General features: G+C 34.0%; 1 protein-coding gene across 2 annotated transcripts in view; it reads left to right on the plus strand.

Annotated features, from left to right (window-relative positions):
- The window catches only part of KLHL1 (kelch like family member 1), a 340,926-nt gene that overhangs the window by 130,297 nt on the left and 195,121 nt on the right, over positions 1-15,508 (plus strand). The gene's annotated exons all lie outside the window — the stretch shown is intronic.

A 15,508-nucleotide genomic window follows, 5' to 3' on the forward strand; every position in this document is an offset into this window, starting at 1 on the left:
AGTACTCTCGTACTCCTCCGCCACAGAAAATACTCCACTAAATGACTGACATTCCTGAGAGTCTGATAGGCTCGTCCAGTCTTTTCTTCTTCTCTGGAGAAATGTTTGGATGTGTGTGTGTGTGTGTGGTGGGGAGTGGGGGGGGGGGGGATTAGAGGGATACTGCAGAATAAAATATTAATAAAGAAAATCTAGACGAGTAATGGAAGTTCAGTCTTGTGAGAAGAATTGTAAAAATCACTTTAACATATAACATTTTCATTTCTGATTCACTCATGTCTGCAAATTGTAAATAATACTTTGCATTATATGTCATTAATTTTTTTAAATATTTTATTTATTTATTTGACACAGAGAGAGAGACAGCCAGTGAGAGAGGGAACACAAGCAGGGGGAGTGGGAGAGGAAGAAGCTGGCTTCCACGGGAGCAGGGAGACCGGCGTGGGGCTCGATCCCAGAACGTGGGATCAGGCCCTGGGCTGAAGGCAGACGCTTAATGACTGAGCCACCCGGACGCCCCTGTCATTAATTATTTTGATGTGTTTTCCTGGACTATATAGTCTACTTTCTGATAAATGGGCATTTTAATAGGACATTTTAAAATTTTTGACAAATTATTATTTTACTTATCAAGTTAAGTGAAAGAAAATATATTTAGGACCTGAAGCACTAACCTCATTTTTTATGTATTTAATTTAAATTTGCCATGTCACAAAATGGGTCCCACGTTCAAAATGGCATCAAAGTAAAATACATTAAGAGAGGGAAATAAGGTATCAATAATGTATAGGGTACTGTTTTGACGTGTATTAGAGAGTTAACTGTATATTCCTCCAATAACACTTTGTAACTATTTTGAGGCTAAGAAATATTGATTATGATTATGGGCTGTTAGATGTGAAGATTTCAAGAAAAATATAATGCTTATAGTCAGAAAATGAAAGTGGTAAATCTCTGAAAATGATCTAAATGTTGGCAGAAAGGGAGTAAGATAATATATTAAGCATATTTTGAGAGCCAAGATAGTGCTCCAAAGAAAATTATCTGTTAAGCAAACAAATGTAAAAACATCTGGCAACTCAGAAGCCTGGGAGTACAGAGGAAGTGGGTACTACGGCGTCCTGCACAGGTGGGATGGTAGAACTCTCAACCTGGGCAGATTGCCAGATGATAACATATCAAAACCGTAGCCTTTTTTATTTCCATGTCACAGCCATCCCAAGTTAGTGCATAAAAATTTTAAGCATCCCAAGATGGAGCAACTTTGTAGATAACTTCAATTCAACCTAGTTCTATAAGAACATACTTCTCCACAATGTTACTGTAAAATCTGTCCAGTGAGAAGGTGTATTTTCTTTTACTTACCCCTTTCAATCTCTCCTCTGTTTTACTGACTGAAGTAGAACAATAAAGGAAGAACAAATATAAAAAGTCATTTACAGAAGCCACAAGACTGCTTTGGTCTTAATTTTGTGCCGAAGTATCTATGATGTATAAGGCTTTGAAATTCAAGTAAAAAAGACCTGAAAGAGGCGTTCACATTCAAATCCACAACACCCCTGGTATGATTTACACTATAAGAGTCTTAAGATTCTCTTTGTATTCATAGAAATTACACACCAATTTGTTTTAGCTTCTCAGGCATCAAGGTAAAGAAAGAAGCATAATCAGTTATAAAATAAAAGCAAGGATTTTGCTCAATATAAACAGATTTCTAATATTGAAATCTGAGAAGAATATTTTTGAATACTTGAGTACTTGTAAAACACTGTATGATGTACTTCAGATATCCTCACTAATATGCCAAAAGTGGATATAATAATGAATTATAGATCTATTTCTTCTGTTGGCTAATTCAAATTCAAATGATATTGCCCGGACACACAGATTACTAATAATTTCATGCATCAAACAATAAAATATTAAAATCCAGGGATAAAACTCAGTTGGGTTGAAAGTACCTTTAATTTAAAGAGATTGGTATTGGGATGCCTGGGTGGCTTAGTCTGTTAAGCTCCGGACTCTTGATTTCTGCTCAGGTCATGGTCTCAGGGTCATGAGGTTGGGCTCCGTGCCACCTGTGGAGCCTCCTTAAGATTCTCTGTCTCCCTCTGCCTCTGCCCCTCCGCCCACCCTCCCCCTCTGCTCTCTCTCTCTCTAGAGAGAGATTGGTGTTACTGAACTCCAAAGAACATGTTCCTAAAATATCAAATTCTGAAATGGCCAAATGAGCATATTTGTGGTATGTTTGATCTACGAGTTGACAAATTATGTTACTTACAGTAGAAGTTTGGATAACTTGTATAACCATGAGTTGATCCTTTTTATTTTTTATTTTTCTCACAACCAAAATTTCCTTGAGTATTGAGTGACAGCCTGTGCTACACTAAACACTATAGCAAGTACTGGGAGTAAAAAAAAAAAATCTATGTGCTTTATTAAGGACAGAGTTATAAGCTATGATATACTGAAAATAAGGGGTCTACTCTATGGTTAAAGTCAAGTCGGTTAAACACCTGTGTATGAATGTGGGTCAAGGAATGTTCAGAAAAAGTCAAGATTATTCTCAGCAAACAATTTCTTTTCTTTCCAAATGATAGATATGTGAGAAAACTAGATTTAAAACAATTTAGGTAAATGAGAACTACTGAAATTTTTAGTACTGACCTGATACCCATTGGACTTTTTAAAGAAAAAGGTGTGCAGGTAGAATTACAAAAATGATGGCCTTTATTATTACAACTACCTTTTCACTGGTCCTTGCATAGATATTTCCCTGACTTTTCTAACAGTGAGCCCTTTAACTCTGAGATATATGTAGTGCTCAAAAAACATAAACCATGCTTTTCTTATGGCTGGAATCCATGTAAGACATTGCTTATTAATAAACTCTAAGGTGATAGAATTTTCCAGGCATAGCTTGTCATTCTGTTTTCTAAAACTGATTTGCAATGAGATTTTCTTCCCAATGAGAGGTCGAAAGAGGGACCAGGGAGCCTGGTGGTAATATTAGAATAAGGAATAATTCGATGATAGCAAAAGTCCCAAGTGCAGTAAAAATCACTTTCTTTTGGTAACTGTTAAGAAAACTTGTAAGCCTACTAAAAATAATAAAATGATGTAAACCAAAATTTTCTTAACTCTCCTGCCTTTTTTTGAAACACTCAAAAAAATGTAGGAATTAGTTGATATAAATAAATTTTAAGTAAATAAATAACCAAGAATATACAAATCTCTCATGCAGAATTCCACATCATTTATATAATTAATCTGCACTCAAGGAAATAGAGCATAACGCCCCATTCCTTAAGTGTGGCTGTGCATAGGGACCTCCTTCCAGAAAGCACAGTATGGAAAAGGAGATAAAAGGGTAATTTTACAGTGGAGAAACCTGACAAACACTACCTCTACTGTGGGGAAACCTGATTGTGTGGAGGCCAGAGGCACAGGTGGTGAAAGAATTCACCCAACACAGAACAAAGGAGATAGAAGTTTATTGAATAATAATAAGAAGAATTAAAAAAAAAGAAAAAGAAGTTAACTGAATACACTTTAAGGGAGCAGAGGGCAGGACTGCAAGGGAGACTGCCTGGAGGCAGTGGTGGGGGATTTTAAGTTAAGAAAGGAAAGGTGAGGAGGTATGGGAACATATGGAAATTTTCTTTTTGGTACGTGTCTGGGTATAAGTAACTTATTGTTTACCTAGGGTTTATGGATATTTTGAGGGGTGTCACCTAATGGGCCTATTTGTATTCAGCCCTGAGGTCACAGTGGACCCTGTAACTCAGTTTCCATTGTTCAAGTTGGTTGCCTAAAAGCGGCCTCTAGTGATCAAAGTTAACATCAACATTGATAAATCATGTTGAGAGTATGGGATGTAGGAAAGACGTTAGGGTTAGGAGCTAATGGCCAGAAAGAATTCTTGAGACTTCTTTGGTGCAAAAAGGTGATTTTATTAAAGCACGGGGACAGGACCCGTGGGCAGAAAGAGCAGTACTGGGGTCATGAAGAGTGGCCCATTATATACTTTCAAGTTGGGAGGGGGTTAGGAATAGCTTAAGTCTCTAAGGAATTCTGGAAGCAAAGTTTTCAGGACCTTGAGGGGGCTAGCTGTTGTTGGGAAAGGGTCATTTAGTACCATATAATAAAACCTTAGTCATGAGACCCTTCAGATGTATATCAGTGGGCCATATGCTTGGGGGATGATTGCCAAAAGTATCTTGGGGGGGGGTGGAGATAAAGGAAGTTTCCAGAAGAATTTTTATATGTTAAAGTGGGCTTACAGAATCTTGCAGGTGGGAAGGTGAGGCTAGGATTGCCTTTTGCCCTTAGCAATGTGTCAACATCAAGGCAGTTGAGTTCCTAGAGGAAGGTCACTCTGCCTGTTTCAAGGACTTGTCAATGGGCTATAGGTAGTAAGGAAATCTAAAAATTTTTCTTTTGCCTTTGTTTCCCACATCAGTATGTACTCTTGATATGATGTGCTGAGACCAAAACCCATATCCCAGTGTAATCATTATTAGAGGAATCCCAATTGAGGGACATCCTACAAAATACTTAACCAGAACTCCTCAAAATTGTCAGTCATCAAAAGCAAGGAAAGTCTGAGAAATTGTCACAACCAGAGGATCCTAAGGAGACAAAATGACTAAATGAACTATGGTATCCTGCATGGGATCCTGAAACAGGAAAAGGTCAATAGATAAAAACTCTAAGTAAATGAGAGTAAAGTATGGATTTAATTAATAATTATAGAACAGTATTTATCAATTAAATACTGTTAAATATAATAATTAAATTTTAATTATTTAATTATTTATTAATTAAATAATTAATTAATTCATTAATTAAACATATGTATCATACTAATGTAAAATGCTTATAACTAGGGAAATGGGTATATATTATATGAGAAGCCTCAGTACTATCTGTACAAGTTTTCTGTAAATTTAAAGTATTTTAAGAAAAAAGTTTATTTTTAAAAAATTTCTATGTACTTACATATTAATTTTTAATTTTGTTTCAATTCTAGTGGGGTAATGATATTATTTCTTTCTTTCCATTGATGATAGAGATAAATAGATGATGGATCGATGGATAGATAGATAATTTATAATTTACACTATGGATTTTATAGGCAATTTTTGTACCTATCTACTAAAATGCATTCTTTTTTTAATGTAACTGATTTTATAGATAAAATATGGTTATACAGCCCAGTTGGTAACCCACTTTTCCATTAAAAATACAATAGCATAAATTCACATTCTTCTATAATCTTCACTTTTTCCTCCCCATTCTCTTTTGCATACTTTCATTCCAGTACGGTATAAATTTAAGTTTATTCTTTTCTGGAAAATCACTTTAAATCTACTGATACATCTTGGGAGTACTCAGTAGCTTTAGCATTTACTTACAGTGAGACTATACATACGCATAGCACGCATTCGGAGGTACTCTGTTCAAAAAGCATTCCCTTCCTATTCCCAAAGTTAATTCTAATTCTATCAATCTAATTCATATAGGGTCAAAGTCAAATATTAGGGTTTTAGCCTATTGATAATGATTGAGGTAAGCATGGTCTTGTGATACAATTTTTGTCAAGGCAACATGGAAGAAAGATTTCTGGGAAACTTAGTAAAGATTTCTGCACTGGTTCAAGAGAGACATGCAGAAAGGAATACTTTCCCTTTCAGTGGTGTTTTCCTGTCCAAATCCAAAGCTTGAAACTATGGCAACTGTGAGGGAGACAACAAGGCACTTGAGAAAATGGTTGCTTTCTGATGATGTGTTGAGCCTTTCAATTAATTTTTTCTGGAGACGACCTTACTCTGCACTTGTCAAAAGAGATTATAACTATTTCCTTATTATTTAAGAAAATTTTCTCAGGGCTTTCTGTTACTATAGTCACAGGCTCCTTAGGTATCCGAAGTTTCATGTAGGTATCAGATATTTTCAAGCTAACTTTCTATGGCACCCAAAGTGAAAATGTGTGGACTTCCCTTGTTCATATATCTAAAGCCGTTTGTGAACATTATGCCTTAAAAATTAACTTTGAGTGAATGTGTAGAATTATTATTTTTTCATTAACAGTATTCATGTCTTCTTTTTAGGTTCAATTTTCAGTCAAATATTTGGCAGATTTTTGCCTTTTTACCATATAAGACTGTCACAGAAATAGCTAGGTATATATATATATATATAGAGAGAGAGAGAGAGAGAGAGCGCACTAGGTTTATATATATAAAGAAAAATATCATGCATGAGGTGGCTCAATTTGTGTGCACTCAAGCTCAACACTCACTAATATTCCATTCATGCCTTCTGACTTTTACAAGTGGTCTTTTCATTGGATATATTTCAAGTTGAACAAAATAGAATATTTTAACTCTTTGAAACAAACAATGTTTATTATATCTTCCAAATTTGCCTCCAGAGTTGCCATAAGTAACTTGAAAAATTTAGTCTATAGATAACCAGTGAAAATTCAAAAATTTTTCTCCTTTTCCCTTTTTTTTACAGAAAAGGAAGGAGAAGTGCCTGATAAATTATGATCTAAATTATGAAATATAATGCTAGATCCAGTACTTGAATTTGGACTATGTGTTTTTACAAACAAATAACTTACATATTCTCTGGCTTATTACACTGACTTAACATGTCTGAATCACTTTGCAAATGTGGATCTGGGAAGGTAAAGATACTGACATACGCACACACCCACACGCCATTTTACGTGTTAGGTTTACATTTATAAGATTATTTTAACAATATGTTGATCAAGTACAGTGGTAATAGCATGTATGAAATTGCCATAACTATAATATGTTCTATATATTGTAAACTCTAAGAAAAACACATAACACACAATTTCTCTAAATTATAATATACTATCTTTGTGCTTTTTTAGTGAAGTTTGAATTAAAGCCCTCAGAAAATATAGGTGCTAGTCTGCCCAACTCATCTTTGCTGACATTTAAGTATTCTTTTTAAAAGCTTTATTGATGAATAATTGATATACAATAAATTGCATATATATATATAAGGTGTACAATTTGAATTTTTGACATATGTATACCCCCATAAAACCCTTACCAGAATCAGAGTAATGAATATATTCATCTCCTACTTTTCTTATCCATCTTGTTGCCCCTTCTTGCCCCTACTCGATACTCAGGTACTGATGATCTGATTTATGTCGTAATTGTCTAAATGTTTAAGAATTTTAATTAAGTTGGGTCATAAGGTTTATTTATTTATTTTTTGTCTGGTTTATTTTGCTCAGCATAATTATTTTGCACTCAGCATACTTAACCATGATATTGCATATATCAATAGTTCTTTCCTTTTTACGAGTAGTATTTCATTTTAGCCCCCCTTATTTGCAGTTCTATTTTCAACAGTTTCAGCTATCCAAGCAGACGATCCTCCTGACATATTGTCAGAAGATCAGCAGTAAGGTCATGTTAGGTCACAATGCCTACCTCATTCACCTCACTTCATCTCATCACATAGGCATTTTATCATCTTACATCATCATATAAAGAAAGGGGAATACAGTACAATAAATTATTTTAAGAGAGAGACCACATTCACACAACCTTTATTACAGTATATGATTATAACTGTTCTATTTATTATTGATTATTTTGTTAATCTCTTACTGTGCCTTGTTTATACATTAAACTTATCATAGGTATGTATGTATAGGAAAAAACAGTATATATAGGGTTAAGTACTATCCATGCTTTCAGGCATCCCCTGGAGATCTTGGAACATATCTCCTACAGATGAAGGGAACCACTGTACTACAATTTGTTCATCCACTCACTTGTTAATGAACATTTGGGTTGTTTCCAGTGTTTGGCTATTACAAAATAAATCTACTATAAACATTCATATACTAGGCTTTATATCAACATATTGTTTTATTTTTCTTGGGTTAATACTTAGAGTGAAATGGCTGAGTCATTTGAGAGGTGAAATTGTAAAACCGTTTTCCAAAATGGATATACCATTTCACATTTCCACCAGGAGTGCTAAGGCACGTGTAGTGGTATTTCATCGTGCTTTTAGCTTCCATTCTCCTAAACGTTAATAATGTTGACCATTTTTCATCCATGTATCTTCTTTTATGGAACATCTGTTTAGATCATTTGCCCATTAAATTTGTTTTTCTTGTTATTGAGTGTGAGAGTTCTTTATGTATTCTGGACGCAAGTACTTTATCAGACTTAAGATTTTGCAAACTTTTTCCCCCAGTCTGGTTCATCTTTTTCCTCCTTTAATATTATCCCTTACAGTCATTTTTATAAAGTCCAATTTAGCAATTTTCTTCTTGTGGATTATGTTTTTGATGTTTTATCTAGGAAATCTTTAACTTAATGTCACAAAAAATTTCTGTTTTCTTATAGAAGATTTATACTTTTAGTTTTTACATTTAGGACTATGATCCATTTTGAGTAATCTTTCTTTCATTAGCCCATCACATTTATTATTTTGTGTTCTAGAAGTTAGATGCATAACAGTCACTTGAGCCCAACCTTTTTGCCCCCAAATCTAATGTCTTAAAACAACCACCGTTTATTTAGTTTATAAGTTTGTGGCTTACCAATTAGCTAGACTTGGCTGAGAATTTTTTCTGGTGTTTTGGAACAAAGCTCAATCATGTATTGGTGCTCAGTTGTCCATCAGCAATATAACCATCTACCAACAGGGCATCAGACTGACGAAACAGGCTTGCCCAGGCTGAATAACATGGTGGTAGAAAGGTCTCAAACACAACAAGGGAAATGCTTCTCGTAGCTCTGCTTGCCTTATGCTTTCTAATTTTTCCTTTGTCCATGGTATTTCCCATGGTATAAGAGTATTACCAAAGGGCAAAGATTAAAGAAAGGAATGACTTATGGCCATATTTGCATTTTACTAGACCTGCTCTATCTTAGCTGAAAGTCCTCTTTTGTACCCACTACCCTCAATTTGGACACAAATATGTTCCTCTAGAATGGCATCTAAGTCTGCTTTCCAAAACTTGACTCAGGTTCTAACCAACAAGGATGTCAATCTTACATCATACTTAACCTCTCCAAATTGTAGTCATGTGTAATGTTAAGTGCAAAGAGACATACGATTTACCATATTTATTATACAGCATTTCAAACTGATTAAAGTTACTGAGACTGCTTTAATGGGCAGCTGTGTCTCTTTCTTCTAGCTTAAGGAATAAAATATTATGAATAAAATCAAACTCTTTGTCGTGATGGACACATTTCTCCCTTATGAAGAGATATGATCACTATCCTGATTTTGGGATTTATCATTCCCACACATAGCTCTATATAGTGCATATATATCCTATCTTTATATTTCCACCTGCACAAAATTGTTCTGTCAATATATATATAAACTGCAAATTACTCCATGTATATCTGTACAAGCATCTCTTTTCCCTAAACATCATTGTTGCTGGATTAGTCCGTGTTGATGATGTAGAGCCGGTGCATTGAGCACTAGATGGTTGCTGTTGTAGCCTATTTGATTTATGAGTATACTGTGCTTCATGGGATGCTCTGTTGATGGAAATTGTTGTGCAGTGTGATTATACATAATGTATATCTGTAATTTTAAAAACGAGCAGTTTTTTACTTGTTGAATTAATTAGAACTAGATAATCTGTTATTATTAATGTATTCGTCATCACATTTTCAGATAAAATCAATCTCCTGTATAAACATAGATTACGATAATGAGTAGATACCTAGAAAGTGATTGTAAAACCCAAGGTCACACAGATTATCTCCAGATATTTTATAGTTTTACATTTTACATTAAGGTTTATGATTCACTTTGAATTAATTTTTGTATAAGGTGTGAGGCAGGGTCTAAATTAAACATTTTGCCATCAGAAAGCCCATTGTTCCACTACCATTAGTTAAAGAGGTTAAGTTTCTTCATTGAATTACCATTTTGAGTAAGTTTTATAAATTGTGTTGGGTATGGATTAAGACACAAGTTCTTGCACATGGGTGTCTCATTGTATCAGCACCATTTCTTCAAAGACTATCCTTTCTCAATTAAGTTGTCTACTGCCTTTGCAGAAACTAGTTATTTATGTATGAGTGGTTCTAATTCTGGAGTCTGTTTTTTTTTTTTTTTCCCATTGATCTGTCTATATTTAGACAAGTCCCAATCAGTTTTAATTATTGTAGCCTTGTAGTAAGTCTTAAAATCTGGTAACATTATTACTTTGTTCTTTTTCAAAATCATTTGGTTATTCTAGGCCATTGCATTTGCATGTGAATTTTAGAATCAGTTCTGTAATTTCTACAAAAAGTCTACAGGGATTTTGAATATGATTATAATAAATCTATAGGTTAATTTGGGGTGAATTGAAATGTTAACAGTGTTATATTTTCCAGCCCATAGGCACGGTATATCTTCAACTTCACCTACCACTCCAGCAATTCTAATTAGAATGCTGTGGTGGGATATCCCAAGACTATCTCCCCAGCTTCAGTGCTCTACTGGGATGGCTCATAGGACTCAGCACATAGTCATACCAATGTTTATGATTTGTTATGGCAAAAGGATTCAGTGCACAGTCAGGGAAGGGAAATGGGTGAAGCCCCAAGGAAACAAGGCACAAGCTTCCCAAAGCTCCATTCCAAGTGGAATCACACGGGGCATACTTCATGTCCTCTTCAGTGAGATGTGACAAAGCATGTGAATTGTTGCCAACCAAGGAGATTCATTAGAGATTCAGTGCCCTGGGTTTTTATGGAGGTCTGATCACATAGGCAGCCTCTGCTTAGCATGTGCCAACATTCAAGACTCCCAGAAGGAAAGGAGGTGTTCAGCATAAGCCATATTGTTTATACAAACGCTTTAGGTACAATGAGCCATTTGTATTAGTTAATGGTGGGAACCCCTTTGAAATCTAAGGTTTCAGACACCAGTCAAGAGCAAATCTTGCAAGCAAGCCTTTTCAAAAATAGTAGGTCAGGGCTACTGTGTGATTTTTTTTTTCTGCATAATTGCTATTGAAAATAATTACTTAATCAGGGCACCCGGCTCAGTTGGTTAAGCATCTGCCTTAGGCTCAGGTCATGATCCCAGGGTCCTGGGATCTAGTCCCACATCAGGCTCCCTGCTCTGCAGGGAGTCTGCTTCTCCCTCTCCGTCTGTGCCTCCCCTCTGCTCGTGCTCTCTCTCTCTCAAATAAATAAATAAATAATCTTTTTAAAAAAGAAAACAATTAGTTAAAATTAAAGGAAGTTATTTTCCCAATGTTCTGAAATCAAAATAAAATAAAATGGAAGCCATACCAGCTACATTTATCTCTTTTATTTGATTTTCATAGGACCCATGCTAGGAAGCATATAGCCATCTTCTTGGCAATCTTACTGAAAGTTTTAGGTAAAATTCCTCTGAAGGTCTGAAATCATGACAATATTTTAAAAGATATAAATGTTATCGAAAGTTGTTATGCATATGATCAATTATAAATAACAAAAGATTTTAATGTATTCATGTTATCTCCTTTATATTTCATATTTTTATTCTTTTAAGTTTAGGTACACATTTCATAAATCATTTAAAATCTATAAAATATAGGTTAACATAACCTGTAGAATACTTTATTCTGGTGCTTACTATAATATTCATAAACATTAAAATATATATCAATAGCTGCACTGACATAATTTATCTTAAAATCATTCAAGCTTGTGTGAATGTTTCAACTTCAGATGACTATCTTGTTTGACATTATTATTGAATGATAATATGAAATATAAACACCTCCAAGAATTGTATTGGCAAATGTCTCCTCTGCTGAATTGACCTAAGATACTCAATGTTCTACTAGTTGATAATATCTGAATAATTGGATCCTTGTGCATTTACCAAAATCTTGTAAGCATAAAAATAACTATTTTAATTTTTATTATTGATAATGCCCTCTTTTATATTAAAATTAAACTTTAGGTAGCTAATTTAATTGAAATTAATACATAATAAAAAAGTATTTTAATTTTGTTCTCATACACTGTTCCTTTCAATTTATTGTTTCCCCTTTACCTACTTTTTTCTTCATTAAATCCCTTGCTACACTTGGAAGCATGCTTTAGATTCCTTTGCTGTCTTATTCTTTCTTTCTTTTTTTTTTTATTGTATTTTATTTATTCATTTATTTGACGGAGAGAGACAGCCAGCGAGAGAGGGAACACAAGCAGGGGGAGTGGGAGAGGAAGAAACAGGCTTCTAGCAGAGAAGCCTGATGTGGGGCTCGATCCCATAACGCCGGGATCACGCCCTGAGCCAAAGGCAGATGCTTAAGGACTGCACCACCCAGGCGCCCCTCCTTTGCTGTCTTATTCTATCAGTAACACTCATAAATAAAATACAGTACTCTTTAACTACTAAACATGTTAAGTTGTAGGTGAAATATCATGCTTGAAAGCAAAGTTACCTTCACCCAACAGATTACTAATTATAAAGGAAAAAATTCTTTAAAATGAAGAAGTCTAGTAGACATTGTCTTAAACAGGGTACCAAACTTAACATCATCAACCATGAGACATACTCACATCATGAGCTCCCTGTATGAGCCACTGAAAAGGGTACCATATCACCTATATGGTGTCCCTGCCAAAAAAGTTTTCAGCTAAATGTAATCATGGGGACATAATATGACTAACCCAACCTGGGGAATTCTACAAAACAACTAGTCTGGACTCTTCACTAATACAAATGTCATGAATGACAAAATTGCTGGGAAACAGTTATAAATTAAAGGAGACAAAAGGGACATAACAAGTAAATATAATATGAGTCTTGATTAGATCCTGAATTTAAAAATAAAACCTATGAAGCATATTATTTGGACATTTGGGGAAATTGACATCATAGCAAATACTATTTTATCAATTTCATAAGTGTAAATATTATATTGTAGCTATGTAGGAGAACACCTTTGTTCTTAGAGGCACATGCCAAAGTATTTAGGGGTGAAATAGAATGGTTGGAATAATCCAATAATTCAGCAGCTATAGTATAAACACACACAAGTGGAAAAATGTGGCAAAATGTTAACACTTGGTGAAGCAAGGTAAAGAGTAAATGGGTGTTTATTGTGCTATTCCTGCAAATTACTATAGGTTAAAAAAATCCAGAATAGAAACTTTGGCGTAGAAAAAAATAAAGGCACTCTGTTTATAAGGATCTTTCTTAATAAATATTCAGTCCTTGAAAGATGAATTTTTGAAACTAGACAACTTTCCTAAGTTGTCTGTAGAAACACTACTGATGAAAAACAGAAAAATCTGAAAAAAAATTATAGTAGCATTATAAAGTTACAAAATATATTCCAACTAGCAAGGATACACTCTTAAATTTCAATTAGATAATAGCATATTAATAATGAAAGTTGATCAATTATTTTTTTCTTATAGTTTTACATTTGAGTTTCAAATTTTGTGTAGCCTGTCTTCCAAACACACCAATGAATTAAAATATCCCTTTTATATAGGGACTGATCACCATCATTGAATATTAGAGGCTGCAGTTTAGGAAAATAAAACATAATTTGCTCAGAAAGATATCTAAAGTTCTCAAAATTTCGCTATTAAATGGAGAACACAGATACTTATTTTGGGGTAATAATAATTAAAACTGAATGTGGTGGGGGCACCTGGGTGGTTCAGTCAGTTAAGCATCTGCCTTGGGCTCAGGTCATGATCCCAGGGTCCTGGGACTGAGCCCCAGGTCAGGCTTCCTCTCAGTGGGAAGCCTGTTTCTCCTTCTCCCCACTCATGGCTCATGTTCTCTCTCTCTCAAATAAATAAAGAAAATCTTTAAAAAATTAAAAAATCCTGAATGTGGTAAAGTTATACAAAGACAGAACAGTAAAATAAAATGAATCCATGAGCAAAGAAAAAGAATGACATTATTAAAACTCAGGAATAAAAATTGATGTTTATGAATTAATTAAAAATTCTGTGAAATGAATAATTCCCCTATTAAAAGTTATTTAAATTTTTAGTAAGTCGAGTTAAACAGTATATAAGATATAGGGAAAAAGTATGAATTTAAAGGTAGATATGAAAATACAAATTTTAGTATAAATAATTCTCATGGAGAGAACTTCTAGAAGTAAAAATATTTCTAAAGTTTAACATATCAGGTTTAAGCAAAATGTTAAATATACTGGAGAGAGAATTAGTGAATGGAATACTAAAGAAATTATAGATATGGAGGAGAGAATGATTTGATCTAATACATAGCCCTTGATAATAGTCTCTAAGAGAAAATTAAAGAAGCAAAGGTAAGGAGGGGGAATCATTTCAATAAAAATAGTCAATACTTTTCCAGAATTTTCATATTTAGCAAGGACAATAATTTCTGAGCAAAGCTAATAAAAATAAATTTTCAAAAAACTCATGTCCATTATTATTACTCTATATTATGCATTAATAAGACCCAAAAGAGTTGATTCTCTGAAATGATTAAACAATCCACTGAGTAATAGGTTAATTTAACAAAATAAGGATGACAGAAGGCAAAAATAAACAATCCATGGTATGAAAAATTTCCAATAATTTTAGGTACACACTAATTAAAATAAAGTTAAAAAATGTACAATTTAGAGTAGATTGGGCTGTAAGAATCAATAGAACCAATAAACCAATAAAGCTAAAAATATATTTGAGTACTGTAGTTTATTACTTAAGCATTATGAGTTTAAATATTGAGTATTATTATTTGAAACCAGTAGTTCTTGGTGTAGATGCAGGTACCCAGGCTCCTTACTCCTGGTGCATCCTCCATCCACCAGGGTTTTATGTCATCTTTACCTTGCTGGTAGAAGACAAAGAAAGCTTGGTTGAAGTACACTCGTGTCATAGATGCCTTGGTGTGGTAGTAACACACATCCCTCTACTCATAGTCCACTGACATGTGTCATGATGTTAACATGTGGCCTGGCCCTGTGCTCTGGAAAATGAGTGAAGCTATTTCTAGTGAAGAGTAGCAGTCTGTGCCACAAAAATCAAGATGGAAGAAGCCATTTGTATGACTTAGAAATATTCACTCACTACTGAGTGACACATAGAAAATCTGAATGGGGAATAAACCTAGTAAAGATGTGTTGACTTGCTAAATAAAAGCCAACCCCAAATAGTGAAGCCAGGAAGGCTTCACAGGAATGTTTTACAAACATTACAGAAGTAGCCCCATTCATTAATAAATTATTTCAGTAGTTAGATAAATCTAAGAGGAAGCACTAAAAGAGCTCATTTTTTTAGGTTAACTGACAAAAAAAATTATAGAAAATTATAATCATGGGTACAGTGAGTTAAATACAATATTAGCAATCTACAACGCATGCATTATATATATATATATATGCATGTATTATATATATATAATTATCTATATACATATATTCATTATCCACACATAGGTGCTTCATATTAATATACACATGAATGCAATGTCAGGAATTTCGTGA

This window comes from Ursus arctos, unplaced genomic scaffold (assembly GCF_023065955.2).
Source record: "Ursus arctos isolate Adak ecotype North America unplaced genomic scaffold, UrsArc2.0 scaffold_10, whole genome shotgun sequence".
Taxonomy (NCBI): domain Eukaryota; kingdom Metazoa; phylum Chordata; class Mammalia; order Carnivora; family Ursidae; genus Ursus; species Ursus arctos.